General features: G+C 42.9%; 1 protein-coding gene across 1 annotated transcript in view; it reads left to right on the top strand.

Moving 5' to 3' along the window:
- FGF6 (fibroblast growth factor 6) overlaps positions 1-12,493 on the top strand; it is a 107,276-nt gene that overhangs the window by 63,087 nt on the left and 31,696 nt on the right. The gene's annotated exons all lie outside the window — the stretch shown is intronic.

Raw genomic sequence — 12,493 nt, 5'->3', positions numbered from 1 at the left:
AAACCGAAATAAAGTCTCTATTGAATTGAATTGAGCACACAGTGCTAAATTCACTTCAATTCCATATTTCCTTTTAACAATTTCTATAATACAGCAAGTGGAGGATGTGATATTATTTGAAACTTTAAATAGCAGCTAATAACCAGGTGCCTTGCTCTTCTCATGGGATGAATGCTAAAAGACCTTGAAGACTTGATACAATATGGTATGGTAGAAAGCTGACTTTAATAAACTTGTAGGTCTCACATGTCTATCCCAACGTCAAAGAGAGGCTATGCTTACTTTAAGAGTGGAGTGTACAACATTGGAATACATGATGACAGTATGTTTAAAGTGTATGTTAATGTTCAATTAGGCAAAGGCTTTGGGAGTACTTCAAGCAGGTATAAAATCAATTTGACAAATTAAGCTATATTTTGAGACAAAAATAATACGTTCTTATTAAGTTCCTGGGACATGCAACCATTTACCAGTGTCTAAGGCAGTGAAACAGCACTACTCAACCTCTTCTATTTATGACACCAGTCCCCCTCAGAGCTTTGTTTATGTAATACAGTCCTTGATGTGTTTTTAGGTCGAGCCTAGAGCCAGCACACATGCGCTGCTCTGAGAGACTTATTGTAGTGGAGTAGGGAACAGAAACCCCTCCCACTCTCCGGCCATATTTGCCTGCTGTTTGTGTAATTGACTGTTCTAAATGCTGGCTTCTGATTAGTGAATGGGCTTGTTAGTCCCTACTTACTACCGCCTCCTCTTCAATTGCCCGTGATGCCTACTATTTGCAATGCAGTAGGTGTTGCGTAAGAGGGAGACCTATTGCATCTCAAGTACTTGTTTTTTTGTATGGTGGTTCTCAGTGATGAAGTTGTAAAAATTTGGGAATTGTGAGGACATGATTTTGTTTTTAATCTAGCACATTTTGTTGAAATGATCAAATATAGCATGAGATTATTGCCATTCTTCTGGACCATAAGTTTTCAATTGTTGTAAATATTGATAGTACGGTGTCTGTGCAAGGTGCAGTTTGCGGCCACATCATGTTTGTAACCTCTAGATCAGTGTTATGGACACCGAAGTAAAAGAAAGTAAGACTGTGTGTGTATATATATATATATACATGATTTCATAGATTGTGCTATTTTCTTTGAAATAATTGCTCTATTTTGGGCATTCTTTGACTATTTGCACACGGGCAGCGCTTTAATGTATAGTATTTTTTCCATGCCTATGATTTACTTGATTGCACTGTCACTTTAAATAGCTTTGCTAACCATGTGTAGTTTGTCATGTGATCAAGCCTCCCTGGAGGCGAAACGCGTCATGGCGGCAGCGCTGGCTTTATGTGAATAAATATCACCTTGCACCAGCACTTCTGGGTCGACTCTTTGTTGCTGGACACTGTTGGTGAACTTTTCTTTACCAAAGCGACAATTTGCAGAATATATATATATATATATATATATATATATCTATATATATATATAACAACTTTGCAATTTGTGAGCATTTGCTTGGGCATATCCTTAGCAAGACAATTCCACATGTTGCACCACAAATAGGCAGGCATTGTACGTTCATATGTAAGTCCATTTTCACACCATGAGACAAACAAAAGTAGGAATGTAGATGCCAAATCACCAATAACAAATAAGAAAAATATTGATACAGAATAATCTGCTAATAAGGTCAGCATAATATGCATATGTATTAATTTTATTCTATTTTAAGTAATTCTAGGGCATGCAATTACATGAAGGAGTCCTAGCACTGAAAAAGTGCTCTAACACCCTGGCTCGCCTTTGATGTAAACAGACATGTCTTGAGGAATTTCCTAAATTCAGACAGGTTGGTGTGGTTCACGTTTAAAGAAGGAGCATTCCAAAGGGCTGCTATCTGACAGGCGAAATAGCTATACCCTTGACAGACTTTCCTTATTTTAGGAATCTGAAGCAGGTACTTTGATGAAGACTGTAGAGTTTTCGTGAGGGTTTGTAGCAGAAAAACATGTGGCTGATCTGCTGTCTGGTACTTGTGGGTCTGAATCGATCCTTCTGTTTTCTTGGGTTCACAGTTCAGACCCATGGCCAGACTGCGAACAGCAACCAGCTCTGGCATTCTGCTGGACCAGTAGAAAGAGGGTGGCAGGGGGGTGCTAGTGAGAGGCAGCGCTCACACTTTTTACAGGGGGCGATATTGCACACTGCTGCAAAACCAGCCTGCACTAACAAATCTGCCCTCCCACAGCCCAAAACAGCCCCCCCCTTTCCGGCCCACTGGGAAAACACTCGGTGCCCGCTACAGCCAGTTCGACCCTGCTAGCCCCAGTCATAGTCCATGGTAGTGCTGATACGGAAATTCTGTAGTCAGTTGAAGTTCTGAAGTCTGACATGCCACAGCAAGTGTATTTATGTAGCATAGCAAAAATAAAATCCAAACTATGTAAGCAAGCAAAACTTTAAAACGCATGCATCCATTGTTTGCACAAGAAGTATTAGGTGATGTCTCCTCAGAGCTTAATTACCAAGTTAATTGTGTCACGTTTTTCCTCTTAAAAAAGAATAAAGGAATGGTTCCTGGTTGTGATGATTTATCGAGGCCATTAGCCAATTAGAGAAAAGAAAGGTTGTTTTCATAGTCCCAAACCAGACCCTCATCCAAATCAGCCTGGGATGCATCATTCACAAAGTGAACCTGTCTCCTATTTAAAATAGTTTGCACATCAAATAATTAAGATTCAATCAATCAATCAATCAATCAGTCAATCAATCTATCAATCTATCTATCAATCATGGATATTTGTATAGCCCGCTACTCACCCAGTAGGGTCTCAAGGCGCTGGGGGTGGGGGCAGGGGGGGGGGATCTGCTACTGCTCGAAGAGCCAGGTCTTGAGGAGCTTCCTGAAGGAAAGGTGATCCTGGGTCAGTCGAAGGTGGATGGGGAGGGAGTTCCATGTCTTGGCTGCCAGGTAGGAGAAGGATCTTCCTCCGGCGGTGGCTTTGCGGATGCGTGGTACTCCTGCGAGGGCGAGGCTGGTCGATCGTAGCCGGTGGGTGGGCGCGTAGAAGGTCAGGCGGTTGTTGAGGTGTTTGGAGCCCAGGTCGTGGAGGGCCTTGTGTGCGTGGGTGAGGAGCCTGAACGTGATCCTCTTGCTGACGGGGAGCCAGTGCAGGTCTCTCAGGTGGCCGGAGATGTGGCTGTGTCGGGGGACGTCCAGGACGAGTCGTGCGGAGGCATTCTGGATGCGCTGGAGTCTTTTCTGAAGTTTGGCTGTGGTTCCGTAGTCCAGCCGGCTGGTGACGAGTGCCTGGGAGACCGTCTTCCTGGTTTCGGTGGGGATCCATCGGAAGATCTTACGGAGCATGCGCAGGGTGTTAAAGCATGATGATGAGACGGCGTTGACTTGTCTGGTCATCGAGAGGGAGGAGTCCAGGATGAAGCCCAGGTTGCGTGCGTGGTCCGTTGGCTTGGGAGTGGTGCCCAGGGCAGGGGGCCACCAGGAGTCGTCCCAGGCGGAGGGTGATGATCCCAGGATGAGGACTTCCATCTTGTCTGAGTCCAGTTTCAGGCGGCTGTTCTTCATCCACTCGGCGACGTCTTTCATCCCTTCGTGCAGGCTGGTTCTGGCGGTGGCGGGGTCGTTGGTGAGGGAGAGGATCAGCTGCGTGTCGTCGGCGTAGGAGATGATGTTGAGGTTGCGTTTGCGTGCGATGGCTGCGAGAGGGCTCATGTAGACGTTGAAGAGGGTTGGGCTGAGTGATGATCCTTGTGGTACGCCGCAGATGAATTCGGTGGCCTCGGATCTGAACGGGGGGAGGCGGACTCTCTGGGTTCTTCCGGCGAGGAACAAGATGATCCACTCCAGTGCCTTCTCTTGGACTCCGATGTTGCTGAGGCGCTGCACTAGGGTGCGGTGGCACACAGTGTCGAATCCTGCAGAGAGGTCCAGGAGGATGAGGGCCGCTGTTTCCCCGTTGTCGAGCAGGGATCTGATGTCGTTGGTGGCTGCGATGAGGGCGGTCTCGGTGCTGTGGTTGGCTCGGAAGCTGGACTACGAAGGGTCGAGGGATCCGTTCGTCTCGAGGAAGGCGGCAAGCTGTCTATTGACGGTCTTCTCGATGACTTTGGCAGGAAAAGGGACGAGCGAGATGGGGCGGTAGTTCTTGAGGTCGGTGGGGTCTGCAGTTGGTTTCTTCAGGAGGGCGCTGAGCTCGGTGTGCTTCCAGGTCTCCGGGAAGGTGGCGGTGTTGAAGGAGGTGTTGATGACGTCCCCGAGTTGGGGTGCGATGATGGAGTTGGCCTTGTTGTAGACGTGGTGGGGGAGGGGTCGGTTGGTGATCCGGAATGGATGGTGTCCATCGTAGGGTGATGTCTTCGGTGCTGACTGGGGTCCAGGCGCAGAGGGTGGTGGTGGGGGGGCGTTGGTTCGGTGGTTGGGTGCGTGGTGGGTGCGCCGAAGCTGTTGTGTATATCGGCGATCTTGCGGTGGAAGAACGAGGCGAGTGAGTCGCAGAGGTCTTGCGAGGGGGTGATGTCGTTGTTTCCGGCACTGGGGTTGGAGAACTCTTTGATGATGCTGAAGAGTTCCTTGCTGTTGTGGACGTTGTTGTCCAGTCGTTCTGTGAATGCTGTCTTCTTGGTGGTGCGGATCAGCTGGTGGTGTTTGCGGGTGGCGTGCTTGAGGGCAGTCATGTTGTCTGTGGTCTGGTCATGGCGCCAGGCTTTCTCGAGGGTGCGGCAGTTCTTCTTGGAGTTCTTGAGTTCGTCGGTGAACCAGGAGGCTTTCTTGCTGCCGAGTCTGCTGGGAGGGTTCTTCAGTGGTGCAAGGTCATTTGCGCAGTTGGTGAGCCACTGTGTGATCACGATGCAGCTCAAGAAAATGGTATGAAGGCTATGAAGCAAAATCTCCCGAATAAATTGACAACCATTGACAAATCCAGTAGGTCCTGCCAGTGAAACCTGTTGACTTGGCCAATGCTTATTAATCATGTCTCGTTTTCTGAGCTGGCGACATATCTTTAAATAGGTGCGCTCTAAGAATAAAACATTCGCTAGCATCGTCATCGTAACTTTCCCTTGTTTCATTTTTCCTTGTGTTTTTTAAATCCTTAAACTTGCTCTAGAGATTTTTGTACAAATATGTTATTTCTTCTCTCTAAAGATTTCCCTTCGCATTCTCTGTTTATTTTCAATCAATTATCATTCAAGGACAGTTCTTCTTGGTAATCGGCAAGCAACGCTTCTGTCTTTCTGTCTGACACGGCTACCACAAATCAAACAGCCGAATCAAAAGCTCTCACTGAAGCAACTCCCTCAGAAGCAGTAGCTTTCATGTAGACTCACACACTTTCAAGACGTTGCATCATTACTCACTCAGCCTTTCTCTTATTATTTAATTTGTATAAATTGTCATTGGTTCCAAAGTTGCAAATTGTACATACATAAGTAAGCATTAGCAAAGCCAATAGGTCTTGCCTGAGGCTTTTAGCTATCCTTAACAGCATCCCAGATGCTGCGCAGACTGGCTAAATAAAAAACAGCCTATTGGTCCATTTTGTAAGCATGCACACCATGCATGTACATACCTCCAAATGGCATCCTCTTTAATGGTAAAGTCAGATTTGATGTCACAATTCTTAAAATGCCACTTTTAGAAAACTAAAAACCAAAACAAGTGCCAATACTGAACACTATTTACCATCCACTTGCTCACTGGTACCAATGTAAGTCTGTCACAGGTTCCATGGAAACTCAATTCAAAAAACGTTTTCTTTTTATTTTAAATCTTTAACATATTTCCAATAAATACATACAGATACAAAGAAATGATCAAGGAAACAAAAACAAAAAATACAAAAAACACTTTTTCCCAATTTCACGACTTACAAAAAGACACCACAATCACTCAATGCTCTCCTTCAACCATTCAACATTCATTCCAGACACATAACCAACTCCACATACCCACAAGTTCACCTAAGGGTTAACCCAGAATTACACAATTTTTGGAAAGGCAAAACACAATAGGGAACACAACGCACACGGCCAAACAACATCAAACTTAAACAACAATCTAAATAAAGCAATGCACAAAAACATCAACAGAGTAAATAAAGAATCATGTTACAGTGTATCACAAACACCAACTAAATTCTAAATATGTTTGTTTGATTAGAAAATGCGCAAGGTCGACGCGTTTCGAACCCTTTGACTAACAGGGTTCTTCTCCTCAGGACCATCACAATCTATAAAAGAAAGAGAAACACATACTCTTACTACTCAGGCAACTTAGGGGTCGATTATGATGGCGGTGAATCCGCATGCTCCGGGCCAGTTGAAGCCACCGGCGGCCTGGAGGATGCAGATTCACCGCCGCGGTCCTTGAAAACACCCACCGCCAGATTATGATGGCATTGGGATCAGCGGCGGACGACAGGTCCGTCCGCCGCTGATCCGCGGGGTGTGGACCACAATATGGTGGCGGTGTCTGCAAGAAAAGCATGTGGACCTTTGCTTCTGGGGGCCCCTTGCGGGTCCCCCAGGGTGTTGGGGGGTGGGGGGTGCACATTGGGGGTACCTATGGTACCCCCTGCATGTGCATGCACAAAGCGGCAGGCACCGCGCGGTGCCTGCCGCTTTGTACATGCACATGCAAAGCATGCATTTTTAACTTTGCGGCGGGTGCTGCTTTAAGCAGCATCCGCCGCAATGTTAGATATACAGGATGTGACCGCCAGGGTGGCGGTCACATCCTAATTCCTATGGAGGGAACGCCGCTGCCCCTGCGGACGGTCCCTCCACCTCGGGGGTGGCGGACAGACGCAGGTCCGTCCGCCATCCTAATCGACACCATAATGTCAACAAATAGCATAAAAGCACCCCCACGGCGCTCACGCTTCTTACCTTACTCATGATAGAAAAACTGTTTTAGTTCCGTCAATCCTCAATGTGTCTACAAATTAAACAATAATAAAGAAAAACAAGGTGTAAACCTACGCACTGTCAGATCTACATATTAGAGTGCACGCCCTATATCAGTGTAAAAATGGGCTTACATTGCGGTGTCTTCCATAATCCTTTACATTTCAAACCATAATGTTGAGGCACTTAATAGATCAGCTCCAAAGATTCTCCTCGATCTAGGAGGCAAGCAGGTGGTATATCCATAAGACAAATCGAATTGTACAAGCGGCGTGGGCAATTCTCAATTTTCACATCACAAAACATACCAGTTAAACAAAAACCCCAGGTTTCTGGTGGCCTTCTGACCTTGCCATAATTTCTTGCCAGGATATCGGCCTATTTTGAACTATAAAATGCCTTAACTCGGAGAATCCACAGCCTTCCCAAATACTTATATGTCTCGATTGCAACTGGAGGCCGAGACTTGTACATTCTCTTAATTTTAAATATTGGAGACCAGATGAGCCCATCTTTTTAAAAAAAAGACTGGAGTCTAAAAAAATAATCTTTTAAAGGCTTATAACGTGTTTTTTAGGAAGTTTAGACGTTTTTAAAAACACTCGGGTTTGAGATCCAATTTCTTGTGTCATTTTATCTATAAAATACTGTCACTAATAAAATTAGATCCTATCAAGCCAGACACTAAATCTAAAAAGGCAGCGTCATAGTAAGTTCTCAATTGAGGTAGCGCTAAGCCCCCTTTTGCTATGGGTAATTGAACTACATTTAATTTAACCCTCTGGGCTTTCTTACCCCAGATGTATTCCCTGAGTCGATTATCAATTTCGTTAAGATATGACTGATTTATTTTAATCGGGACGTTAGAAAATGAAAAAAAAAGCAGCGGGAGAACAGACATTTTAATCATTGAAACTCTACCCACGATCGAGAGGGGGAGTAGTGTCTATTGTTCCAGCAGCTTCTTAATCTTGCCCTTCATTTTTAAGTAGTTCAACTCAAATAACTGATGAAACTGATTAGATACATATATCCAGAGGTATCTTATAGGATCTGTTTTTGTTGCTTGTGTCTTTAAGCAGGAAGGAAAAGAATTCAAATCAGCATTAAGAGCTAGAACCTCGATTCTATTGGCATTTATTTTGTATCCGCCTATTTGCTCAAACTCCGAGAATTCCCTCAGAGCTGTTTCGAGGTTCTCTCTGTCGGGAATCAGGTATAAAATAATATCATCAGCGAAAAGTTTTAATTTAGCCATACCGGGTATCGGGGGTTGGATAGCAGCATTATTTTGGATCTTTAAAACCAGAGGTTCTATAAAAAAAGTAAAAAGTAATGGCGAAAGCGGGCAGCCCTGCCAAGTTCCACGATTTATATTTATGGCTCCTGCACGGTTATAGTTAATTATAACCTGGGCAGTGGCCCCCTGGTAGATGTTACGTAACATATTAACTACCTGTGCAGGAAACCCGAACCGGCCCAGAGTAAAAAACAAAGTTTTCCAATTCAAAAGATTTAAGGCTTTTTCCGCATCAACCATTACAATACTAGCCGGGATGGAATTTGTATTAAAATAATCCTGTGCATGTATTAAAAACTGGGTATTGGCCGCCATTGATCTCCCAGCAACAAAGCCAGTATGAGCTCTATGGATTTTTTCTTGGGCAACAACTAAAAAACGTTCTGCCCATACCTTCATCAAAATTTTATAGTCGGAGTTCAACAGACTAATGGGCCTATATGAATTCACATCTTCCGGGTTTGTATCCTTTTTAACAAAAAAAACACTAATTGCTTCTTAAAAAACATCTGGGACTTCGCTGTCTTGCCCACAAGCTTTTACCCGGGTGTTGATTTAATAGCTGCTAAAATCTCTGCTAAAATCTCTGTAACTTCTAATTCCCTTCCTAATTTGCCAATCCGATTAGCTGATAGCTTGGGGACATTGACATTTATAAAATATTCCTGTATTTTCTCCTCCTCCACTGAATACTCAGTAGAGTATAGCTGACGAAAGTGGTCCACAAAAATCTGTGAAATATTACTACTATCAACTATTTCTTGATCAGTCCAAGGGTCCATAATTTTAGTTATTGTAGCTGATTCTTCTTTTTTCCTTGTGGAATTTGCCCGAAATTTACCAATTAACTGGCTTTCTTCATAGACCCTCTGTTGGAAAGTTGCAGACCTCAGTGATGTTCCTGCCTGCTCCTATAAGTTTGGGAGAAGCTGAAGTTGGAGAGCGTATTCTCGATCCACTTAGGTTTGCAATTGGGCTATCTTGGTCTTCCGGGTACTGGACTGGGCAACCGTGTAAGCTATTATCTGTCTACGGGCTGCAGCCTTAAATCCCCCCACACGGAGAAAGGGACAGCCGTACTCTCATTAGTCAGAAAATATTCCAGAATCCATTTTCTAACTCCCTGAACCTAATCTTCATTTTGCAATAGGAGACGATCCAGCTGCCACCTGGGATGTTCCCTATCTCTTCCCCCAAGCATCAAATGTATCCCAACATAGGCATGATCCGAAAAAGGGTTACAGCCCATGCTGGCATCGTGAACCCGAAGGGATCTGGAAGTAAGAAAATAATCTATTCGAGATGCCGTCCGAAAATGGTGCGAGTAGCAGGTATAAAATTCCTTATCTAAATTGGCTTCCCGCCATGGGTCCATCAATTGATATTCTTGTATAATGGTTCTTGTATAATGGTTCCCATTATTTTTTTTGTATTTGGTTTTAGTTGTTGTTTATTTTTATTCAAAGTATCTTTCCTTATATCCTGTACATAATTAAAGTCTCCGCCAATTACCACATGTCCGGGAGATCCTATCAAAAAATCATTAATCTGAGTCAGGGGTACAATATCATCTGAGACTAGAGCATAATAATTTATGAAATGTAATGTTTTCCCCTGTAACTTGGCTAATACCCATAACCATCACCCATATATGTCCCTGTGTACTTGTTTAAATTCCCAGGGAAGTTTACTAGAAAAGTAGATTGCTATCCCTCTAACCGCAAAACCAGAAGATGCAAAAAATACTTTAGAAAAAATCTTGGCTATAAAATTTGGAGAATTAGATTTCAAGTGCGTCGCCTGTAAAAACAGAACTTGGGGATTTAAAGAGGATAACCATCTAATAAGAGCGCCATATTTCCTTTTGTTTAGTATTCCATTAGTGTTGACTGATAGGATCCTACATTTACTGGTTTCCATAATAAACCCTTCTTTGAGCCCTACCTAGACTTTCTGAACCTTCTGCTTGTGTCCTCTTTTTCCTGCTGTGCCACCCTTCCCACCCCTTGAAATGTGGAAAAGACCCTATGACCCATGCTGTCCACATTTCACCCCTCCCATCTAACTTCCTGGGTGTCATGAAATTACACCCTAAGAGACTCCACTAACCCCTGACCCCCCAACAATATTGAGGAAAGAAATTGATCTACGTGTTGTATAATTTACCGAAATATTGATCTTAGTAGGAGCCAATGGTGACAAATACTCTTAATTACGATTGACAGTTACCTATCAATTGATACATTTCCTAACCACCCCAGCTTGTATCTAGGGGGGAACCCTTAATAATACCATTGCTACAGGTAGACTTGTGAGAGCTTGCCGGATAACCACTGGGGACCAGAACTTACAAGGCAAAAGTCAAACTCTAACGAACACCACCAGTGTGGGCCGCAGTTAGGGTCACTTTATAAAATCCACCAAGGATGCAGTGTTTAGCGTGAGGAGAAAGGGAGGTAGACACAATATCGTTTCATGCAAGGCCACTAGCCTTGAGAGACGTCTGTGTGATTTATTTAGTGTGTTGTGTTGGCATGTATTTATGCTTTATTGCGGGAAGTATTGTACTGAAAAATCAAATTATTGAGATCACTGGGGGTATTTTGAGCTATGAGCTTATGCATACCTTGTGCTTGCCTCCACAAGTACAGCCTTAAACTGCTCAATCTGTGCTACTAGTGATAGTCAAGTGCTGAAAGTACTTGGCCCAGGTATGTGAAATCTGCGTAATTACATTTTTTGTAATTACGCAAAATATGGGCAAAATAAAAAAAATTACAAAGAATTACGATAAATGCAAATCGGTTGTTAACACAAAATGGGTATTGCATCAGTTTTTAGCATGAGGACACAGTAAGTCAGTCAAATAAGTTTATTTTGGAAAAGAAGTTCCATAAAACAGTATACAAGGTTAAAAAACACATCCACAATAAATACAGAATCAACAACAAAACCATAGCTACTTAAAGCTAAAACAGAAATAAAAGATCATGCTTTTTTCCTAAATAGCTTCTATACAGAACTCCGGCTTTTTTAACACATATTAACCCAAGTCTCATTGGAAATTGTTTTCGATGTTTAGGTCATTCGCCAGCCAACTGGACACACGTGATTAGTCATTGCTCATATCCATTCAGGGATTCTGGGCTGAGTATTTCAGTATCTTGTAAATGAATGGAAGAATAATTTGGCTTCACCCACTTGGATGAGAGTCTTGGGGTATAATTAATTACTAGGTCTGCCCAACAGATGGGTACAATTAGTATATATAGCAACAGCTGTAGCTCAGTTTCTTGTACTTCAAAATGTGCGGACTCAGGTGATTCCTACAATGAAGGACTGGCTACAGAAAATGAGGAGTGTTAGAACCTGCGAACAGCTATATGCAATACGAACGTGGGTAGGGAGTCAAGAAATGTGAAAAAGTCTGGGGGCAATATTTCATATCGGAAGAATGAGGATGAGTTTAAAGGGGCCGATTAAATTATCTAAGCTCTTCTCTTGCATCTTGTTGCTAAGCACTTTATGAGTCTTCTTTGTTTCTTATCTGCCTTTAAGTCAACTGCATGTATAGTATGTATGCCCCAGGCGCTTTGGTTGATAACAGTTTTTTGGGTTATTTCTTATGTCCTATGTATTTATTAAGTTACATAATATGAAATATGTGTGTATATTAATATTTATAGATTACTTGTATGATGTGTTTACGATTAGTATTTACTGAAAGTTATGTTTATATTTACATTCACGTTAATGCAATACTGGGGTCCTAATTTAAATATTTAAAAAAATAAAATATCTGTCACTCCTCACATAATGGGATGATTACAAATAAATAATTTCCCAACCTTAATCATTTCTTTAACGCGCACTTTTGAAAGCCTACAATATGGTAAAAAGAGCATTTAAAAGACAGCATTGGTAAAATACATAAGAGCAGGGCTCGCCCGGGTAAAATTCATGTTATTGTGGGAAGGTAAGAAATTTGCGACATAAATCAGAATAAAAATCACAAAACAAACCAAAATGCAGAGTCTCTTGGGTCGTACACATATCACAGCTGCAGGATCCAAGGTTTTCAACCATGGTCTGGTCTTTGGGAACAGACAACAAATGATGTACCCGGCCTAGCCTAAACCTAATTAAAAGATAACAATGAAAACTATTGCTGACAAAAACTCATATATGGTTCGATGAACAAGGTCGTTTTAAGGATAGCATGTACAGAAATAGATCCTTTTGGCATTTCAAAGGCCTCTCTGTTGGACTTTCT

This window comes from Lissotriton helveticus, chromosome 1_1 (assembly GCF_964261635.1).
Source record: "Lissotriton helveticus chromosome 1_1, aLisHel1.1, whole genome shotgun sequence".
NCBI lineage: Eukaryota > Metazoa > Chordata > Amphibia > Caudata > Salamandridae > Lissotriton > Lissotriton helveticus.
The sequence above is the reverse complement of the archived record's forward strand: the minus strand, read 5'-3'. Positions and strand labels throughout refer to the sequence as shown.